The sequence below is a fragment of the Bufo gargarizans genome, unplaced genomic scaffold (assembly GCF_014858855.1).
Source record: "Bufo gargarizans isolate SCDJY-AF-19 unplaced genomic scaffold, ASM1485885v1 original_scaffold_896_pilon, whole genome shotgun sequence".
NCBI lineage: Eukaryota > Metazoa > Chordata > Amphibia > Anura > Bufonidae > Bufo > Bufo gargarizans.
The window spans coordinates 377,447-399,621 of record NW_025334747.1 but is presented as its reverse complement, the minus strand read 5'-3'; the positions used below and the strand labels follow the sequence as shown (position 1 = coordinate 399,621).

General features: G+C 41.8%; 1 protein-coding gene across 1 annotated transcript in view; it reads left to right on the top strand.

Annotated features, from left to right (window-relative positions):
- LOC122924212 (high mobility group protein HMGI-C-like) overlaps positions 1 to 22,175 on the top strand; it is a 184,610-nt gene that overhangs the window by 23,157 nt on the left and 139,278 nt on the right. The window lies entirely within an intron of this gene.

The window sequence follows — 22,175 nt, the reverse complement described above, 5'->3', positions numbered from 1 at the left end:
GCAAGTATGTGTGAAGTGAAAAGTATGTGTTTAATGTATTTCCAGTATAACTACAGCTGTTCTGTGAAGGTCTTAGAGGTTTGTTAGAGAACAGCATCATGAAAACCAAGAAACACACCAGAGAGTTGTAGAGAAGTGTAAAGCAGGGTTAGGTTATAAAAATATATCTCAAGCTCTGAACATGTCACAGAACACTGTTTAAACCATCATCCAAAAATGAAAGGCGTATTGCACAGATACAAACCTAACAAGACATGACCATCCACCTAAATTGACAGCTTATGCAAGGAGAGAGCAGGCAAGAGGTCCATGATCACTCTGGAGGAGCTACAGAGATCCACAACTCAGGTGGGAGAATATGTCCACAGGACAACTATTAGGGTCCATTCACACGTCCGTAAGTGTTTTGCGGATCCGCAAAACACTGACACCGGCCATGTGCACATGGCCGGCACTATGATAGAACATGCCAATTCTTGTCCGCTATTGCGGACAAGAATAGGACATATGCTATTGTTTTGCGGAGCCGCGGACCGGAAGTTTGGGGCCGTGGAACGGAAGTGCGGATGCGGACAGCACACTGTGTCTGCATCTTTTCCGCCCCCATTGAAAATGAATGGCTCCGCATCCGTTCCACATAATTTTGGAACGGATCCAGACCATTCACACGGACGTAAGTCCTATATTCCACAAACCTGGCCTTTATGGAAGGCTGGCAATAAGAAAGCCATTTTTGAAAGCAAGCCATAAGAAGTCCAGTTTACAGTTTTCCACAAGCCATGTAGGGGACACAGCAAGTTGCTCTGGTCAGATAAGACCAAAGTTGAACTTTTTGAGTTAAATGCAAAACGCTATGTGTGGCGGAAAACTAAAACTGCACATCACCCTGAACACACCATGAAACAGGCTGGTGGCAGCATCATGCTGTGGGGATGCTTTTTTCAGCAGGGGCATGGAAGCTGGACAGAGTTGATGGGAAGATGGATGGAGCCAAATATAGGGCAATCCTGGAGGAAAACCTGGTAGAGGCTGCAAAAGACTTGAGACTGGGGCAGAGGTTGACCTTCCGGCAGGACAACTACCCTAAAAATACAGCCAGAGCTACCATAGTATGGTTTAGATCAAAGCATATTCATGTGTTAGAATGGCCCAGTCAAAGTCCAGACCTAAATCCCATTGAGAATTTGTGGCAAGACTTGAAAATTGCTGTTCACAGATGTTCTCCATCCAATCAGACTGAGCTTGATCTATTTTGCAAAGAAAAATGGGCAAAGATTCCAGCCTCTAGATGTGCAAACCACAAAAGACTTGCAGCTGTAATTGCAGTGAAAGGTGGTCCTACAATGTATTGACTTAGAGGGGCTGAATGCATGCCACAGTTTCCAGATTTGTATGTATTAAAATTTTTGAAAACCATGTAGCTTATTTATTTATTTTTTATACTTCACACATATTACCATAGTGCCCCCAGTAGTAATGCCCATAGTATGTCCTAGAAGTAAAAATTATATTTTCTATACTGTCCCCAGTGCACCCAGGGGGGTAGAGAGACATTGGTCCCGTGCTTTTCCACAGCAGGTCACTGTATCGTCCTGGCTGCTAGGGCAATCCCGAATACCCCCTCAACCTGCAGTACATACCCTAGGGCAGTGATGGCATAGTGCACCCCCCTGGGTGCACTATGGCAACGTTGGTTCTACTGGGCATGTATTTTTTCTACTGGCACACATTATAAGGTGGCTTTAGTACTACTGGCAGCACCATAAGGGTGCATTAGTACTACTGAGGACACTATAAGGGGACATTTTTCTACTAGCACACATTCGAGGGGTATTATTACTACTGAGGACAGTATAGAAAATATAATTTTTACCTTTTAGAGACTGAGTGCCCAAACTGCAACCCAAAAGCTACTTATTTATAGCAAAGTGCCAATTTACCCTGAAAACTACAGTCCAGTATAGTATATCTTCCATGTACTTTATCACTTAGCTATAATACCCTGCCTACATTCAATGCGCTGCCTGTGCTGTTCATAGTGCGCCCTGCGCTGATGAGTGGCAAGAAATGTCTAACGCTTATTGGTACACCATAGGGTGCCCACAGAAGAGCTCTGAGTGCCGCTTCTGGCACCCGTGCCATAGGTTTGCCACCACTGCCCTAGGGGATACACGTTCCGTTGGTTGAGAATTACTGATGTAGATGACACATTTCTTACAAAACAACTGAGATCATTATCCCTAGTGCAATCACATGAGCGTACCTTTTAATGAAATATTATGACCAAATAAATACGACAAAAGCATTACTTTTTTTTATTTCTTTAAGAATATCTTTCCTAATACAAACATATATCATGGCAGCTTGTTATATTAAATTGACATCAAGCTGAGTTAATCATAATCATTCTGCAGTGTCCATAATCAGCGTTAACTCTGATCCCTTAAGTGCCATGGTCATTCGTGGTGGTGGTAAAGTGGTTTTATGGAGTAGAAGAGGACTAGTGGAGTGCCACAGACCATTCAATCAGCCGATCAGTTGGCATGCTGAGAGTCAAAAAACAGCATTGCTGTTCTTTTGTTCATCCTGCCTCCCAAAAACAGAAAATGGTAATCAACAGGTTGCATGTAACCCAAAACGGTACATATGATGTGGTCATCTCACAATAAAAAAGCCCTCAATACAACTCTGTCAACAGAAAATTAAAGATCATATGGGTCTAGAAATGCAGCAACACAGAAAACAAGTGCATTTATTATACAATAGTAGTAAATGTAACTAAAACTGTATACATTTTATATCATACTAGTAATGACTTTCTAAATAAAGAATAACATATCTTAAAGAAGCTCTATCACCAGGATCAACCCTAATAAACCAGACGTACTGACTAGTAGGGCTCATCATGCTGATTAAAACAATACCTTTATTTTGTATGATAAACGGCCGCAGAGAAATCTGTGTTTTAATTCATATGCAAATGTAAGTTAGAGCAGGAGGTGGGCTGAATCATCTGAGCACTTCTTTGCAACACCCCCTGTCCTCTGCACACTCCCCCTCCTCTTGATTGACAGGGCTAGACATGTTGAGGGCAGAGCTGTGTCTTGGCATCTACGTATCATATAGTTTCACCACACAGAGCTCTGCTCAGAAAGCTAATCTACATATTACTGCTTTATTCACAGGCACAATATATGATTATAAAGACACCAGTAAAATGTATTTAAATGGTTAAGCATTTTGACAATAGAATAAGAGAAACCATGCCACAGTGTTCTTCGTTTAGAATATACAGATACATCAGGAAGCATTTACGTATTGCACATTTGTACACTGAATGGTTTATGGTTAAACATGCATTTATTAGACAACGGGAACCTAAATAAATGCAGTACTTTGTTTTATTAATTACTCATTCATGAATTCATTGAAAAAACATTTTGCAATAGCCACATGTCACATATGAATGAGTAACCGAGAGTACATGTCTCAGTGACCAAACATTCAGGAAGTTAAGTGCAATTCAAAGAAATGCATGTCCCTCTGTCCTCTCTGACTATAAGTGTCCAAGAATTCTTATTCCAGAGTGTTCTGTAGACAGAGGAGTCAAACATGGTACTGTTTGGACAGCACAGCTCCAGCTATGGACTGTCCCAGGCTAACAGTCGCTCCTCTGACCCAAATTGACTGCATCATAGTGGATCGATTGTACTGTACTCACATGATGATGTGAGGGTGATGCAGTTAAGATCTTCCTCCTGGGTGAGAAAAACAATATCATAGCAGTCCTTCCGCTCTGTATCTTCTGGATTGCTGACCAATTCAAATGAATGGTCTGTTAGCGTGCAGCAATACGGCTACAGGGTCGTGTGCATTGGGCCAAAATGGCTGTTGGCAATTGAAGATTAAAACTGAGCGTGTGCGACCACCTCAGTCAGGTGGACAGAGAAATAGGAAAAAAGAACAAACAGCCGGTGGCGCTATGTAGATACATTTTATTGAATAGCTGGCTATACCAACTTTTTATAATTACATGCAGTTATAAAAGTGATCAGATCCAGGTGCTGATTTGAAAAATATAGAATTTTTTTGTGGCTCAAAATGCGGAACGCACATGGCCGGTATCCGTGTTTTGCGGACCCTCAATTTGTGGACCGCAAAACACTTACAGTCGTGTGAATGGGCATGCTTTGTGTTAACTGATTCAATCTTTAGTATTAGTCTAAAGGATCATGCGGCTATCTCTACACACATAACTTTTGACCTTTGGCCAGTGCTGATTCTTTCAAAATGCTGCACGATCAAGGTAGTGTTTTCCATGGAAGATCAATATGTTATTAAAAAAAAGTAATTTTCTAAGGTGCTTTTGTTCTTATAAGCAAATGAAAAGAACAACATTAACATTGCCTTACATTGTCAGCCATACTGTTGTTTTTGTGTTGCTAATTTATGAATGTGACACATTAATAAAAATGGTGCAAAGTTTACTACACATCTGCCAAATAAAAAACTTATGATGGAAAATAAATGAAATATTGCATGTGTTTTATATTGTTTCTTTACAATGATTTGACCTGGCGTAAGCTGTCTGGCAGATTTCTGACATAATGTTGCACATGCTTTATAAACCTGCTGTAGACAATGTGAAAAATATGGTACAAATGTTTATGCTAGATGTACAGTACAACTTTGTATGACAATTCACCTCAATAGCTTCCTATAGCAAAACTTGAATGCACCTGTATTTGTATCTTTGTACATAAGGGTAGGACGAAGTTGAGAAAACCCTCTTAAATATGTTTAAATAAACTCATGTCTTATGGATATTAGTTAGAAAATGTATTCCCATTTTCATGACCAAGTTATTTTTTGTATGATCTTTAAATTATATAATGTGTCATTTATCATGGCCCCATGTGGAGGCAAACAGCAGTAAGGTTTATTTATACAGCAAGATGTAGAAATGTAGTACAAAGCTCAGAACACAGCATTGCAGACAATCCAAGCTTGTTAAAGAGCATCTGTCAGCAGAATAAACCCTACTAAACTTGGCTTAATGCCTGGTAGGGCAGACTGCAGATTAAGGCTAAATGCACACGACCGTATGTGTTTTGCGGTCCGCAAATTGCAGATCTGCAAAAAAAAAACGAATGACATCCGCATGCCATCCGTTTATTTAATTTTTTTGGCGGATTCATTGTAACAATGCCTAAAACAGATAAGAATAGGACATGTTGTTTTTTTTTTTTTGCGGGGCTACGGAATGGACATACGGATGTGGATAGCACACGGTGTGCTGTCTGCATTTTTTGCGGACCCATTGAAATGAATGGGTCTGCATCCTATCTGCAAAAAAAAAACGGAATGGACATTGTAACAAACAACGTTCGTGTGCATGTAGCCTAAAGGGCATCTGTTACATGTGTGCTTGGGAACTGAAGGCAACCGTGTTGGTCCCATGTTCATATGTGCCTGCATTGCTGAGAAACCTGATGTTTAATATATGCAAATGAGCCTCTGCGAGCCATGGGGGCGTTGCCATTACACCTAGAGGCTGTGTTCTCTGCATATATTAAAGCATAATTTACTGAGCAATGCTGGCCTGGTAATCTTGCACCTAAGCCGTACTGTACACCCATGGTTCATGCTCAGTAGATCTTTATCTTAGCCCTGCCACATAAAGAGTATTGCAAATGCACCAAGATTATACTATACGGCTCAGGCAAGATGATGCTTCTGATGCCTGGCCCTGTCAGTCAAGGTGAGGGAACTGTCTGACGCTGCAGAGCAGAGGAGCTAAGGCACACAAAGTGTATTGCCCATAAAATAACTCTGGAGCATCTTTTCTTAGAACTCTGCGTTTTGCTATTCCCCCGTTATTCCTCCTAGAAATATATGAATAAATTGACAACTGAGTGTTACCATTTCCACTTGTCAGTGCTCCAGAATCGTTATTTCATGGGGAATACAAGTAGGTTCCAAAATTGTCAGGAGAGCTGATGGGTCCTCTTTAAAGGGAACATGTCATGTGGATATTTGATTATAATCTAACTAATTATATACAATCATTAACTACTAAAAAGTACCTTAGATGTATTCACTTACTGGTGTGACAGATGGTTACCTCATAATATACACACAAAGATGCCACATGCTAATGAGCTGATTTGAGTCCAGCGTGATGTCATTGAGTCCAGCGTTTATTTAATTCAGAGATATAGCCACTCCCCTGCCCACCTGCTGCTGATTTATATGGAAAATAACTGTCAATCTGCAGCCGGTAGGCGGGGAGTCAGGAGCTCATAAATATTCATGACTCATCATTATCAGCTGGAGCTTTTCAATACAAGACGTTGGCAGATTGACTGGGTCAATTAAAGAAAGTGACCCAGCATTTTGCTAAGAGAATCAGTCACTTATTTATGTTGCCCTTAGGACACCTTAAAACTGGTGACAGGTTCCCTTTAAAGTAAAACTTTTGGCAGTTTTTGATAATTAGTAAGGGCCATCTTACCTGATTAAGAGGGTTTCCAGGCTCCTAATATTATAATTAATAACCAATCAGTGAAGGTCTGACACCCTGATTAGTGGAGGTGCAGGGTGTAAGACATCACCAATTGGATATTATTGACCTACTCTAAGGATAGGTCATCAATATCGCGAGTCTGGAAAAACCCTTTTAATATTATTATTATTGGGTTTTTTTATGATCTCCCTAATGCCAGTTTGTAAAGTGATCTGTAGGTCTTTAACATAACAGGCAATAGCATATGTAGTTGCATTTTACTGGGCTGTAAAAAGGAAGTTACCAAAACTGACATCACTCATGTACATGTTATTACCTAAAGATGCACCACAATGTATTATGTGTAGAGTGCTCAGGGGGCAGGCAGAACAGGAAGTCTGTTGATGCCAAGACATTTCTTCTCCATTTTAGCTGCAACCCCCTGCATCTGGACCAGAAAGAGGAAGAAAGCAGATAGCGTTGACAATTACCAGTATTATTTGGAGAGAGCAGTCAGAGCATGAAGCCAGTGTGGTACAGTTTCAGCGAATAGCTGCAAAGCACTTAAAGGGGTTTACCAAGACTGTGCCAGACCTCCCTGAGTGGCCGACCCACTTTGGTGATCATACTTACCTGGTCCCCACGTTGGGTTCCATTTCTATCCCTCCATGGCTGAGTCTTCATCTCCCTGCTGCTCTGAAATTAAGATCCTGTTGAAACATGGGCACATGACCACTGCAGCCAATCACTGGCTGCAGCTGTGACCTGCTCCCCCTGCTTTACTTGTAAGTACACTACTCACAAAAAGTTAGGGATATTTTACTTTTATGTTAAATTTATGAAAAACCGAAAAAGTTCCCGCTACAGTTATATTATATTATGAAATTAGGGCATTAAATAGAAGCATGCAGTAGTGATTTCCTCATCTCAAACAATTTATTGAAACAAAAGCAGTGGCGGGTATAGCCCCACAAAAATGTCAATGTCTTAAAAATGTGTCATGTGGCCTTGAACATCAATTACAGCTTGACAATGAACTTTCATGATGTTCACAAGTCAACTTATTGTCTGCTGAAGCATGGCATCCCACTCCTCTTGAAGGGCGGCCCTCTGGTAATTGAGGTTCTGGGGTACAGAGTTACGAGCCCCTACACGGTGACTCAGCCAATCCTATAGGATTTCAATGGTTTTCAGGTCTGGAGAAAAAGCAGGCCACTCCATTTGAGGTACCCCTGTCTCCAGCAGCCATTCCCTAATGATGTGACCTCGATGAGCTGGCGTATTGTCATTCATGAAGATTAAATTAGGCCTGTGTTGTTCATGGAGAGGAACAATGACTGTATTAATGATGCTATTCAAGTACTATGAGCTTGTCACTGTACCATTGACAATGTGTAGCACAGTTCTATATTGACTAGGTACACCTGTCCACACTGTAACATCCACCAAAGGCTGATGCATAGCACTCCGTCGTTGACGGCCTTCATTTCTGCTCAGCGTGAATCCACTATCATCAGTGAACAGCACTGAGGCACAGCATAGATGCTCCCTGGCCCATGCAAGACAATGATGCCTGTGCCTAGTGCTGTGGTCAGGTACCCTTGCAAGTCATCTAGCACACAGTCCACTCTGATGTAAACTGGTTTCAAATGGTCTGATGTGACACTTGGGTGCTTCTCACCTCCCTTAAAGGGGTTATCCAACCCCTATAATGAGCCCCACAATGCCTGGGCACCATATATAGGTTATACTTACCCTGCAGTCCACGATGGGGACGAGTCTCCCCAGTATCATGTGTGATGCTAGGGAGGATCATCCCCATTGCGGCCTGGAGTTTATGAGGAGGCATGAGGTACAGAGAGGATGGACAGGACATACTGTGGTAATATGGGGCTATGGTAATGGAGACTTCATACAAGTGCTGCTGCTCATCAGCCACATCCCCACCTCCTTTCTACTTCATGTCTCCTCATGAACTCCATTCCCACAGATATTCAGCTAAAGATCATATTAAACTGTATTCAGGATCATAATCCCTGACAAGCAGAGCAGAGAGGAGGATGAGGCAGCTCTTTACCTCAGTGTTCTGAAGTAACTTGTCTTGTGTGATTAGGACAGGTTCTGTACTAATAGGACGGCAGCCATTATAACTAAGGAAAGGTATTTTGGAACATAGTTTATAAGTAATATTTAACTATTTTCATTTTCCTAATTCCTGGAGGACCCCTTTTAACCACTTCAGCCCCGCTAGCTAAAACCCCCTTCATGACCAGGCCACTTTTTACACTTCTGCACTACACTACTTTCACCGTTTATCGCTCGGTCATGCAACTTACCACCCAAATGAATTTTACCTCCTTAACTTCTCACTAATAGAGCTTTCATTTTGTGGTATTTCATTGCTGCTGACATTTTTACTTTTTTTTGTTATTAATCAAAATGTAACGATTTTTTTGCTAAAAAATGACTTTTTTCACTTTCAGCTGTAAAATTTTGCAAAAAAAAAAACGTCATCCATATATAAATTTTTCGCTAAATTTATTGTTCTACATGTCTTTGATAAAAAAAAAATGTTTGGGCAAAAAAAAAAATGGTTTGAGTAAAAGTTATAGCCTTTACAATCTATGGTACAAAAATGTGAATTTCCGCTTTTTGAAGCAGCTCTGACTTTCTGAGCACCTGTCATGATTCCTGAAGTTCTACAATGCCCAAACAGTAGAAAAACCCCACAAATGACCCCATTTCCAATTTTTTTATACAAAGTTGGCATTTGACCAAGATATTTCTCTCACCCAGCATGGGTATATGTAAAATGACACCCCAAAACACATTCCCCAACTTCTCCTGAGTACGGCGGTACCAGATGTGTCACACTTTTTTGCAGCCTAGATGCGCAAAGGTGCCCAAATTCCTTTTAGGAGGGCATTTTTAGACATTTGGATCCCAGACTTCTTCTCACGCTTTAGGGCCCCTAAAAAGCCAGGGCAGTATAAATACCCCACATGTGACCCCACTTTGGAAAGAAGACACCCCAAGGTATTCAATGAGGGGCCTGGCGAGTTTATAGAAAAAAAAAAATTGGGCATAAGTTAACGGAAATAGATTTTTTTGTTTTTTCTCACAAAGTCTCACTTTCCGCTAACTTAGGACAAAAATTTTAAATCTTTCATGGACTCAATATGCCCCTCAGCAAATACCTTGGGGTGTCTTCTTTCCAAAATGGGGTCAGTTGTGGGGTGTTTGTACTGCCCTGGCATTTGAGGGTCTCCGCAATCATTACATGTATGGCCAGCATTAGGAGTTTCTGCTATTCTCCTTATATTGAGCATACAGGTAATGATTTTTTTTTCCGTTCAGCCTCTGGGCTGAAAGAAAAAAATGAACGGCACAGATTTCTTCATTCGCATCGATCAATGTGGATGAAAAAATCTCTACCAAAAAAAAAAAAAAGGAGGGGAAAGGCGTCTGCCAGGACATAGGAGCTCCGCCCAACATCCATACCCACTTAGCTCGTATGCCCTGGCAAACCAGATTTCTCCATTCACATTAATCGATGTGGATGAATAAATCATTGCCGGGATTTTATTTTTTTTACATACAAAGTGTTTGCCAAAGCATAGGAACGCCGCCTCCTCCTCAGCTCGTATGCCTTGGCAAACGTATCTGTTACTGCAGAGTAGAAATCTCGTCTTGCAGCGCCGCATACACCGACTTGCGTGTAATCTGACAGCAGCGCAATGCTTCTGTCAGAATGCACATCAGTGCAGCAGCTGGTCGATCGGTTGGTCCACCTGGAAGGTAAAAAAAAAAAAAATGAAAAAACCAGGCCGCAACGCAATAATTTTATTAACTTTGGAACAGAATATATAAACTTTAACTTTTTTAACTGAACATTAACCTTTTTGCTTACTGGTGCTTTTTTTTTTTTTTTTTTTACCTTTATAGAACAAACCTCTTCTCTCCCATGGGTCAATGTGCAAAGCGCAAATCGCCCAAAGATGTGGCGAAGTGCGTTATGCACTTTGTCCCAGGTGACAGGAGAGGTTTGCAGCAGCTGTGTGAGTGAATGGGCCCTAATAGCCCTGTGTGCCTGTCCTGGTGAGATGATCCCTATGCTAATAGTGTACCTGTGAGTGGTACTTCCGGAAACACTCTCCAAAGCATAGGGCAGGGTGGTCAGGACAGAAATAGCGGGTGTCACGCCTTATTCCACTCCTGCTACAGACACGACATCTTTTTCGGGGTGACGGTTGGGTTGAGGTACCAGGAACGACATTGGGGAAATGTCGCTCGTGTAGACGGCTAACTACACTGGTGGATGGGGCCACGGAACCTCCTGGGTACAGGAGGTTCTCGATGATCTCTTCCTGAAATTTGAGGAAGGATCCAGTTCTCCCAGCCTTACTGTAGAGAACAAAACTATTATACAGAGCCAATTGAATTAAATATACAGACACCTTCTTATACCAGCGTCTGGTTCTGCGGGAAACTAAATACGGAGACAATATCTGGTCATTGAAGTCCACCCCTCCCATGTGAAGGTTATAGTCGTGGACTGAAAGGGGCTTTTCAATGACATGGGTTGCTCGCTCAATTTGTATTGTCGTGTCTGCGTGAATGGAGGAGAGCATGTAAACGTCACGCTTGTCTCTCCATTTCACCGCGAGCAGTTCTTTGTTACACAGTGCGGCCCTCTGCCCCCTTGCAAGACGGGTGGTAACGAGCCGTTGGGGGAAGCCCGCGCGACTAGTTCGCGCTGTACCACAGGCGCCAATCCGTTCTAGAAACAAATGCCTAAAGAGGGCCACACTTGTGTAAAAATTGTCCACATAAAGATGGTACCTCTTGCCGAATAAGGGTGACACCAAGTCCCAAACTGTCTTCCCACTGCTCCCCAGGTAGTCAGGGCAACCGACCGGCTCCAGGGTCTGATCTTTTCCCTCATAGATCCGAAATTTGTGGGTATAGCCTGTGGCCCTTTCACAGAGCTTATACAATTTGACCCCATACCGGGCGCGCTTGCTTGGGATGTATTGTTTGAAGCCAAGGCGCCCGGTAAAATGTATCAGGGACTCATCTACGCAGATGTTTTGCTCTGGGGTATACAAATCTGCAAATTTCAGGTTGAAATGGTCTATGAGGGGCCGAATTTTGTGGAGCCGGTCAAAAGCAGGGTGGCCTCTGGGACGGGAGGTGCTGTTATCACTAAAGTGCAGGAAACGCAGGATGGCCTCAAAACGTGCCCTGGACATAGCAGCAGAGAACATGGGCATGTGATGAATTGGGTTCGTGGACCAATATGACCGCAATTCATGCTTTTTAGTTAGACCCATGTTGAGGAGGAGGCCCAGAAAAGTTTTAATTTCGGAAACTTGGACTGGTTTCCACCGGAAAGGCTGGGCATAATAGCTTCCCGGGTTGGCGGTTATAAATTGTGTGGCATATCTGTTTGTTTCGGCCACAACTATGTCTAAGAGCTCCGCAGTCAAGAACAGCTCAAAAAATCCCAGGGCCAAACCGATCTGGGCTGTCTCAACCCGAACTCCAGACTGGGCAGTGAAAGGGAAAACTACAGGTGCGGCTGAAGTTGGGGACTGCCAATCAGGGTTCGCCAGCACCTCTGGGATTCTAGGGGCTCTACGGGCACGTCTTTGCGGTGGCTGCGACGGGGTCACTACTGCACGTGCCACCGTACCAGCTTCAACTGCCCTTCTGGTGCTCGCTACTTCACCAGGTTGTACGGCAGTGCTGGTACTAGGTCCAGGGAGGGCTGGGCTGCTGGTGTATGCCTCACCACGTAATCCGACAGCACCAGCCCCACTCTGCTGCTCTTGAAGCGGATCCTGCGCAACCTGTGGTCTAGCGACACGGGGCCGGGTACGCCTGGTGCTATCAGGGACCTCAACCTCCTCGTCCGAACTTTGGGTCAGAGAGCCACTGCTTTCTACAGGTTCGTATTCTGACCCGCTAGATTCATCAGATGAGGGTTCCAATTCCTCATCCGACTGGGTCAGAAGCCTGTAGGCCTCTTCAGAAGAATACCCCCTGTTTGACATGTGGGCAACTAAATTTAGGGGTATTCCCTGAGACTACCCAAGAAAAAAAAGCAAGCCTGTCTTACAAAGGGGAGGCTAGCGAAGTACCGGAGGCCGCTGCGGTTGATAAAAAATATCAAAACTGATTTTTTTATTGCCGCAGTGCGTGTAAAGTGAATGTGCAGCGATCCCCCCCAAAAAATTTTGGGGTCACTGCGGTGGGGCGGGTGTGGGCGAACGCACGTGTGGGCGACCGATCAAGCCTGATCGGGAAAACACTGCGTTTTGGGTGGAGGGAGAACTAAAGTGACACTAATACAATTATAGATCTGACCGTGATCAGTTTTGATCAGTTCCAGATACTATAAAAGTACAAATGCTGATTAGCGATACGCTAATCAGCGAATAACGGACTGCGGTGCGGTGGGCTGGGCGCTAACCGATCCCTAAACTACCTAACCAAGGGGCCTAAACTATACCTAAAACCTAACGGTCAATACCAGTGAAAAAAAAAAGTGACAGTTTGCACTGATCACTTTTTTCCTTTGACTAGTGATTGACAGGGGCGATCAAAGGGGTGATCAAAGGGTTAATTGGGGTTCAGGGGGGTGATCTGGGGCTAAGTGTGTTGGTGTACTCACTGTGAAGCCTGCTCCTCTGCTGGATCCAACCGACGAAAAGAACCAGCAGAGGAGCAGGCAGCCATATAACAGATCATATTTACTAATATGATCTGCTATATGGCGCTCTGATTGGATTTTTTAAAAATCATCAGCTTGCCAGCCGCGATCATTGGCTGGCAAGCTGATGACGATTTACTCCTTGACGAAATGCCGGCCCGAACTACGCATGCGCGGGCCGGCATAGCGCGTCATCTCGCGTCTCGCGAGATGACGCGTATATGCGTCAGTCTGTGCAGCGATGCCGCCTCCGGACCGCACATCTGCGTTAGGCGGTCCGGAGGCGGTTAAAGTGGTTGTCTCACTTCAGCAAATAGCATTTATCATGTAAAGAAAGTTAACACAATGCATTAACTTATGTATTGTTGTTATCTGCATTGCTTCCTTTCCTGGCTGGATTCATTTTTCCATCGCATCATACACTGCTTGTTTCCATGGTTATGACCACCCTGTAAAGCATCAGTGGTCATGCTTGCCAAAACCCCCTTTTTTCTTGCACAACCCCTTTAATATATCCTACCCCTTGACAGGTGTCATTGTCACTAGGTAATCCATGTTTGTTCACGTCACCTGTCAGCGGATTGAATAAGGCTTATCAGTTAATACAGTACAGTCACTTGGTACCACTCTGACCAAAAACAAGTTACGGTTTTGATGGATTTAACGGCTTTTCAGGTTTGTAGGATTAGAACGCTTGAAAATGCTGTAAACCAGTAGTGAAGTTCCTGACACTCCAGTGCCCCAGCACAGTAGTTCAGCCACTGCCCTGCAGCTGTTGGCATAGGGACAGTGGAGCAGATTTATAAAATTGCCTAAAAGAAAAACTAGCTGTGTTGCCCATAGCAACCGATCATCTAGTTTTTCTTTTAGACAGTTTCATAAATCTCCCCTATTATGTGGATCCTGACGAGGATATGTTCACATTAGTGCCTTTATAATAATGGCATTAAAAAGGTTTTAAAGATAATACCAAGATTTTGCAGGCAGATTACTTAACAATGTACTTTTTTTTTTTTTTTTTTTATCAGGTAAAGCTTTTATGGGTGTTTATGGAAAAAAAGAATATAGCTCAGCTCACAAAAGCTAATCAATGGGCTGGAAGATCCACTCCAACAGATATTAAAAGGGGTTTAATTTGATATATGTTGTAGTTTAAATATTTAACTAGAAATCTAAGAAAGCATTGCAAGGAGTTACATAAATACAAAATATTACAAAGCACACGCACATTATAAAATTACAACAAGAGATAACCCAGTTATAAATACATTATTTGTTCGTGTGATGACGTATACTTGACGTATATTTGCGAATGGATCACTACTTGATTAGGAACAGTGAAGTAAACAGCATTGTGTAACTTGTTCACTGGCACAAAATGGAAAACAGACGTTAGTGACCACAAATGCTTCCATTCGTTTCAACAAGAAAACATGGCATGCTTCCAGCTGGCTAAGAAACATCTCTGGGCATTAAAGGGTAAATGACTGGGTCTACACATGCTGGTTTCTGCTAGGATACACTATATTGGCTCACAGTTATAATCTTTGTATTTGTTTTTCTACCTATTCGAGAAGTATCCCAACCATCCGCTAGGCACTTGTGGAATCTCTTTTTGTTTAAAGCATCAAGGGTATCCTTTTCCACATTAAATAAAGTATTCTTTGCCAAATGTAATGTCTCAGGGGCCTAACATAACGATGGATTAACCAATTACTTGCTGTAATTGGTGGTTACATATTTGTGACTGGAATGTGCAATGTGAAATTGTAGGAGTAGGGTATCAGTCATTACAGCCAAGTAAGGTGCTTCCTTGGTGACTTTGTCCTTTAAAGGGGTTATCCAGGAAAAGATATTTATGACTTATCCTTAGGATATTTCATCAGTTTCAGATCTGTGTGGGTGCAACACCTGGGACCCCCACCAGTCATCTGTTAGAGGCCTTGAGCGCTGCAGCCTCTTCCTAGGTCAGTGACATCACTGTACATGGCCTGGTTGCAGCTCAGCCCCATTCAAGTCAATAGGGCTGAGCTGCAATACCAAGCATAGCTGCTATACGATGTATAATGCTGGCCTTGGAAAGCTGCCGGGACCATACATCACTCACCAGAGCATCAGTGAGCACAGCTGCTCCCTGAAACAGCTCATAGGTGGGGATGCTGGAACTTGGACCCCTGCTGATGTGATAATGATGAAGATAAGCCTGAGAATAAGTCATCATTATGTTTTCCAGAATAACCCCTTTAAGAAAACCATTGTGTGTTAAAAATCAAGTAAAATAATTTTCTGATCCAACAGTTGAGCATTTACATGTGAAATGAGCTGCCATAACCGTAGACTCTTTTGGGGTCATTTATCAAACTGGTGTAAAGTAGAACTGGCTTAGTTGCCCATAGCAACCAATCAGATTCCACCTTTAATTTTTCACAGCTCCTTTGCAAAATGAAAGGTGGAATCTAATTGGTTACTATGGGCAACTAAGCCAGTTCTACTTTACACCAGTTTGATTAATAACCCCATTTATCCCCTTCCTGAGGTGGCGATTTTCCATTTTTGCGTTTTCGTGTTTCGCTACCCGCCTATCCAGAGCCATAACTTTTAAAATTTTCCATTCACATAGCCGTATGAGGGCTTGGTTTTTGCGGGCCAAGTTGTAATTTCTAATGCCACCATTTTATATGGCATACAATGTAGAGGGAAGCTGGAAAATAATTCCAAATGGGGTGGCATTGGAAAAAACTGCAAATCCGCCACAGTTATTTTTACGGCGTTCACTATGCAGTAAAACTCCCTTGTGTTCTTCATTCTCTAGGTCTGTACAATTATGACGATACCGCACTTTTAATTCTGGAAAAAAAAACTTTTGGAAAAATGTTTTTTTTTTTCTTGTCATTGCTATTCTGGCCGCCATAACTTTTAGTTATGTCTACAGAGATGTGTTTTTGCAAGAAGATCTGTAGTTTTTGCTAATATCATTTTGGGGTGTGTATGACTTTTTGATCAATTTTTATTAAAATTTTTTATGAAAAAACTGCAAATCGGTAATTTTTTTTGATTTGTATTTTTTATTTTTGCCATTTCCCATATGGAATAATAATTTTATTTTAATAGTATGAGTGTTTCTTTGCAGCAGCAATGCCCTTGATGGTTTTTTTTTTATTGTTTATTTTATTTTGATCTTGGGGATAGGGGGGTGATTTTAATTGTTATATTAGAATTTTTATCAGATTGCAATTTGTATAGAATAATGGAATTTGCTCCACTATCCTATACAGAAATTGCTATATTACAATTCAGTACGGTCACCTGCTGGCCAGAATTGTAATATACAAGTAATGAGCCTGGAAGTCTAGTACAGGCTCAGACTCATTACGTGTATAGAATGCTTTTCCTGATCACTGCTCGGGGGAAGTGGTCCTGCCTGTGAAGCACGCTTCTGGGTTTCCAGCTTCTCAGTGGTCACATTTGACCAAGGCATCTAAGGGGTTAAATGTCCGCGATCTGCAGTATGAAACAGCAGGCACCCGCTACCTATGGAGCTCGCTTTGCTCCATAGTGGGTGGCATTTTTAAATATCTAACATTTGTTGTACATATACGGTGGATGTCAGGAAGGAGTTAACCATGCTCCATAACTATTAGATTGTTCTTTTCCACTGTGTAGATATCTAAGGAGCGTATCCTGTCGATATGCCATAAATGTGTATATTTAGATACTTTTTTCACGAATACTAGGATGGAAATGAGTTGCCCCTGACATTAAAAGTTGTGATTATTCTGAATCATCAGAGTGTGAATGGATTTTGCTTGGAGACTTTCTCAGGAACAAGTCTGCTTATAACAGGTGATTTTTAAAAAAAATTTTTTATAAGAGCTCGTTCACACGAATGTATTTTTGTCAATGTCCGTTCCATTTTTTTTTTAGGCCTGTATGCGGAACCATTCACTTTAATGAAGCCACAAAAAAACTGAAATTACTCTGTGTGCATTCAGTGTCCACATGTCCGGACCCATTAACTCCAATGGGGCTGTGCACATGAGCAGTGATCTTCATGCATCACTTGTGCATTGCATGAAAATCGCAGCAAGCTCTATATTGTGCGTTTTTCACGCAAAGCAGGCCCCATAGAAGTGAATGGGGCTGCGTGAAAATCGCAAGCATCCGCAAGCAAGTGCGGATGAGGTGCGATTTTTCACGCATGGTTGCTAGGAGACGATCGGGATGGGTACCCGATCTTTATTATTTTTCCTTATAACATGGTTAGAAGGGAAAATAATAGCATTCTTAATACAGGATGCTAAGTAAATTAGGGATGGAGGGGTTAAAAAAATAAATAAAATTTAACTCACCTCATCCACTTGTTCGCGAAGCCCGGCTCGTCTTCATTCTTCTTCTTTGAGGACCTGGGAGGAAAAGGACCTTTTGGTGACCTCACTGTGCTCATCACATGGTCCATCACCATAGTGATGGACCATATGATAATCGCAGTGACATCATCAAAGGTCCTTTAGCCAGGTCCTGAAGAAAGTAGAAAGAAGAGGAGATCCGCTACGCGATCAAGTGGATGGGGTGAGTTAAATTTGTTTATTATTTTTAACCCCTCAATGGACATTTTACTAAGCATTCTGTATTAACAATGCTATTATTTTCCCTTATAACCATGTTATAAGGGAAAATAATAAAATCTACACAACACTGAGCCCAAACCCGAACTTCTGTGAAGAAGTCTGGGTTCGGGTCTGGGTACCAAACATGGCGATTTTTCTCATTCGCATGCAAAACGCATTAAAACGCTTTGCACTTGCGCGGAAAAATCGATTTATTACAATTGATGTCACTAAATGGTGTAAATTATAAATCAAATCTACACCAGGTTGTAACTGGCACAATTTGATTCTCTGCACACGACCAGAGAGAAGAGGTGTGAGCCTCTTAATAAATTCAGCCTGTTTTGCTCCAGTGGACTTTAGACTGCGGCTGCCCCACGGACGGTGTTCGTGCATTGCGGCCCTCAATTTGTGGGCCGCAGCATGACCACGTGGCGCACTTGTTTGTGTGCAGGAGGCCTTAGTCAATTTTGCCCCTTAGTATTTTTTACTGATATCAACAGTACACCAAGTGTCGATCAGTCAGTTGACATAAGTAGAAATGGCTAAAGTTTTATTTCCTCTAGGTAGGCAAATCATTTATTAATATAAAACATACAGAATCAGTAAAACTTTAAAGAATTGTGTCACTTCAGCAATGTATTGTTATTATTCATATTGCTTCCTTTGCTGCTCGCTTTCATGGTTATGACCCTGTAATCCATCGGTGGTTGTTGTGCTTGCAAACCATAGGAAAAAGCGCCAACTTCACTGGTGGCCGGGATCGTGTGAGCACACAGAGGCTGGTGCTTTTTCCTATATTGTGCAAACACTGCCACCGCTGCTGGTTTGCAGGCTGGTCGTAACCATGGAAATGAGCAGTGTATAATGTAATGGAAAAACTAATCCAGCCAGCAAAGAAGGCAATATGGATAATCTCAATACATTAGTAAGTGTCTTGTATTAACTTTCTCTACAAGCTATTTGCTGAAGTGACGCAACCCCTTTAAGTCCTCTTTACATTGCTTGATATTCAGATATCATATTCAGATTATCGCTTTCAAGCGTTTGGTAGGTGCCACCTAATACCCATGTAATAGAATTGATCATGAGGTCACCTAAATCATTGTTTGCTGGCAGCAGATCGTGGTGTCTAAACAGCACTGTATGACGACATGCGATGGCATTAGCAATCTGCATGTAAATGCAACGGTCACCTTCACCGACAAGCAAGCAATTGTCAGGAAGGAACGCTTGCTTCCTGACAATCACTTGTTACCTTTGCAGCAGGCATTCCATTATTCTGTTCCTACAGAGGAGCACAATATTGGAATTGCCGTAACTGGTATAGCCAGACATTGCCGCCATCACTATAATAGGGTCCATCGAGTTTCCAGCATAAATACTAAATAAAAATACTGCTGCATGCATGTATGATTTGAAATCCATATTGGACAGATTTTACAAATGGCAGCGTCTTTTACTTGTTACAGTTTGGGACTTTCAAAAGTACAACTCTTAAAAAAATGTAAAGTTTTATCTGTCTACCCAAATCTCATGGGAAAAAAAAAAAAACATCGACCAATCTGTAATAATCTGTTTTTAACCAAAAACTAAGATTTTTGTGTATTTGTCTGCATTTCTGCACCAAATTTTGATTCAGATTTTGATGTGGTTTTGTCCTGATCTCACCCTTTACATTGCGAAAGGTAAAATCTGCACAAAAAATCTGAAGAAACTGACATGCTGTGGATTTCATCTAAACAGCAGGTCAATGTCCGCATGGAAAAATACTGCAAAGTATACATAAGATTTGTCAAATCTCATTCACTTTGCAGGTATTGTATTACGCTGCAGTTATTCCACACAGAAATCTGTGCGGAAACAACAAATGTGATACACAACATCTGATGATACCCTTAGGGCTTATGCACACGACTGTATGTATTTTGCGGTCCACGAAAACAGATCTGCAAAAAATACGGATGACGTCTGTGTGCATTGCTTATTTTGTGGAACAGAACAGCTGGCCCCAAATAGAACAGTCCTATCTTTGACAATAATGCGGACGATAATAGGACATGTTCTATTTTTTTGCAGAACAGACATACGGAAACAGAATGCACACAGATTAACTTCCGTTTCATTGCTGACCCATTGAAATGAACAGTTCCATATATGGTCCGCAAAGAAAACTGAATGGAAACTAAAGAAAATACGTTTGTGTGCATGATCCCTTAGGCTGCATTTACACATTCAGGTTTCCTGAAGCAAAACCAGGAGTAAGTTGATAAAAGAAGTAAAGTCGGGTCCTTCCTTAAGGGTCCATTCACACTTCCGTTGTTTCTTTCCTGATCTCTCCCGTTTTTTGCTGAACAGATCTGGACCAGATCTGGACCCATTTATTTTCAATGGGTCCTGAAAAAAAATCTGACATTGTGCTGTCCGTTTTTTTTCAGGACCCATTGAAAATGAATGGGTCCAGATCTGGTCCAGATCTGTTCAGCAAAAAACGTAACAGATCAGGAAACAAACAACGGACGTGTGAATGGACCCTTATACTTACTCTCCCTTTATGATCCACTCCTGGTTTAGGCATTAAAAAAAAAACTGCATTAGAAACCTGATTGTGGAAACCCAGCCATAAAGTTGATGTATACTTGAGAGGGACAAAAAGCTTTCTTTACCAAATTTATTTTAGATTCTGATCAACTCTAGGTTCAGATCACGTTTTTATCTTCAGTTTGACTTATACAAAAAAGTATACGTAAAACAGATGCATATGTCACCATAGAGTACCATTGTAAAAAAAAAATTGATATGTTAACATATACTTTTTTTTCTCTCTGGACTTTGCAGTGTGGTAAAGCATAGTGCACTACACTTCCTGCAGAGTCCAGCAAAATATGTATATGCTTTTATAATGGTGATGGATGCAGCTGTATGGCATCTGTCTCAGGCAGCATGTATTTTTTGTATATGTTAAATGTAGGACAAAAATGTGATCTGAAAGACAAACCTGTTGAAAACCAGTGAAAAGAAAGAAACACTGCTGCAAATAATATCTGTCTGTAAGCTAAGAGACATTACTGCTGTATGTGTAATCATATGTTGTGCTTGTGAATAAAGCTGTAATGAATATTAGCTTTCTAAACAGATCTCAGTGTGGTGAAGCTACAGTACATAGTGATATGTTATTGCTAGCACACAACTCTTGGACAGGGCTCTGCCCTCAGCTTGCTGTCTAGACTGTTAATCAAGGGGAGAGCGGAGTGTGCAGAGCACAGGGGGTGTTACAAAGCAGTGCCCAAACGATTCAGCCCTGCATCCTGGTGCTCAGACCTCTCATTTGCTTCTGAATAAAAATGCAGATATCTCAGCAGCTGTTTATCATAAAGACAAAAGAAAGGTATTGATTTAATCAGCACGATGAGTCCTACCATTCAGTAGGTCTGGATTAATATGGTTGATCCTTGTGCCAGAGGCTCTCTAATAGCCAAGACTCTTCCTAGAGTAATCAAGAGAAATGGGCCTTGGTAAGAGAGGTGACCAAAAATCCAATGGTGCCTATTGCTGAGATCCAAAGATCTTCTGTGCAGATGGAAGAAACTTGCAGAACGTCAACCATCTCTGCAGCATTCCACCAATGTTGGCTTTATAGTAGAGAATTGAGAAAGAAGCCTCTCCTAAGTAAAATACACATAAAAGATTGCAAAAAAAAAAAAAAAAAGCAACTAAAGGACAGAGAGAAACAAATTTCTATGGTCTGACAAAACCAAGATTGAATGTTTTGGCCTCAATTCTAAGTGTCATGTTTGGAGGAAACCAGGCACTGCCCAATACCATCTCTACTGTGAAGCATGGTGATAGCAGCATCATGCTGTAATTGTGTTTTTCAGTGGCTGGGACAGGGAGAATGTTCAAAGTTGAGTGAAAGCTCATTGGAGCGAAGAGATATTTTAATGAAAACCTGATGCAGTATGTCTGTACCTTAGACTGGGCTGAAGATTTGCTTGGCTTGAGTGTCCCTGAGAGGCCCAATCTCCAATTGAACATATGTAGAGAGACCCGGAAACTGCTGTCTACCAAAGGTTCCCATCCAACCTGAAAGAGCTTTAGAGGATCTGCAGAGAAGAATGGAAGAAAATCCCCAAATTCAGATGTGCAAACCTTGTGGCATCATACCCGAGAAGACTGGAGGCTGCAGTCGCTGCCAAAGGTGCTTCAACTAAGTCCTGAGTAAAATGATCAAATATTTTGAACATTCTGTTTTCATTATGGGGTATTGAGTGCAAAATGATGGGGAAAATTAGAACGTTTTGTTTTATTTTAGTACAAGACTTAAACATAACAAAATGTGAAAAAGGTG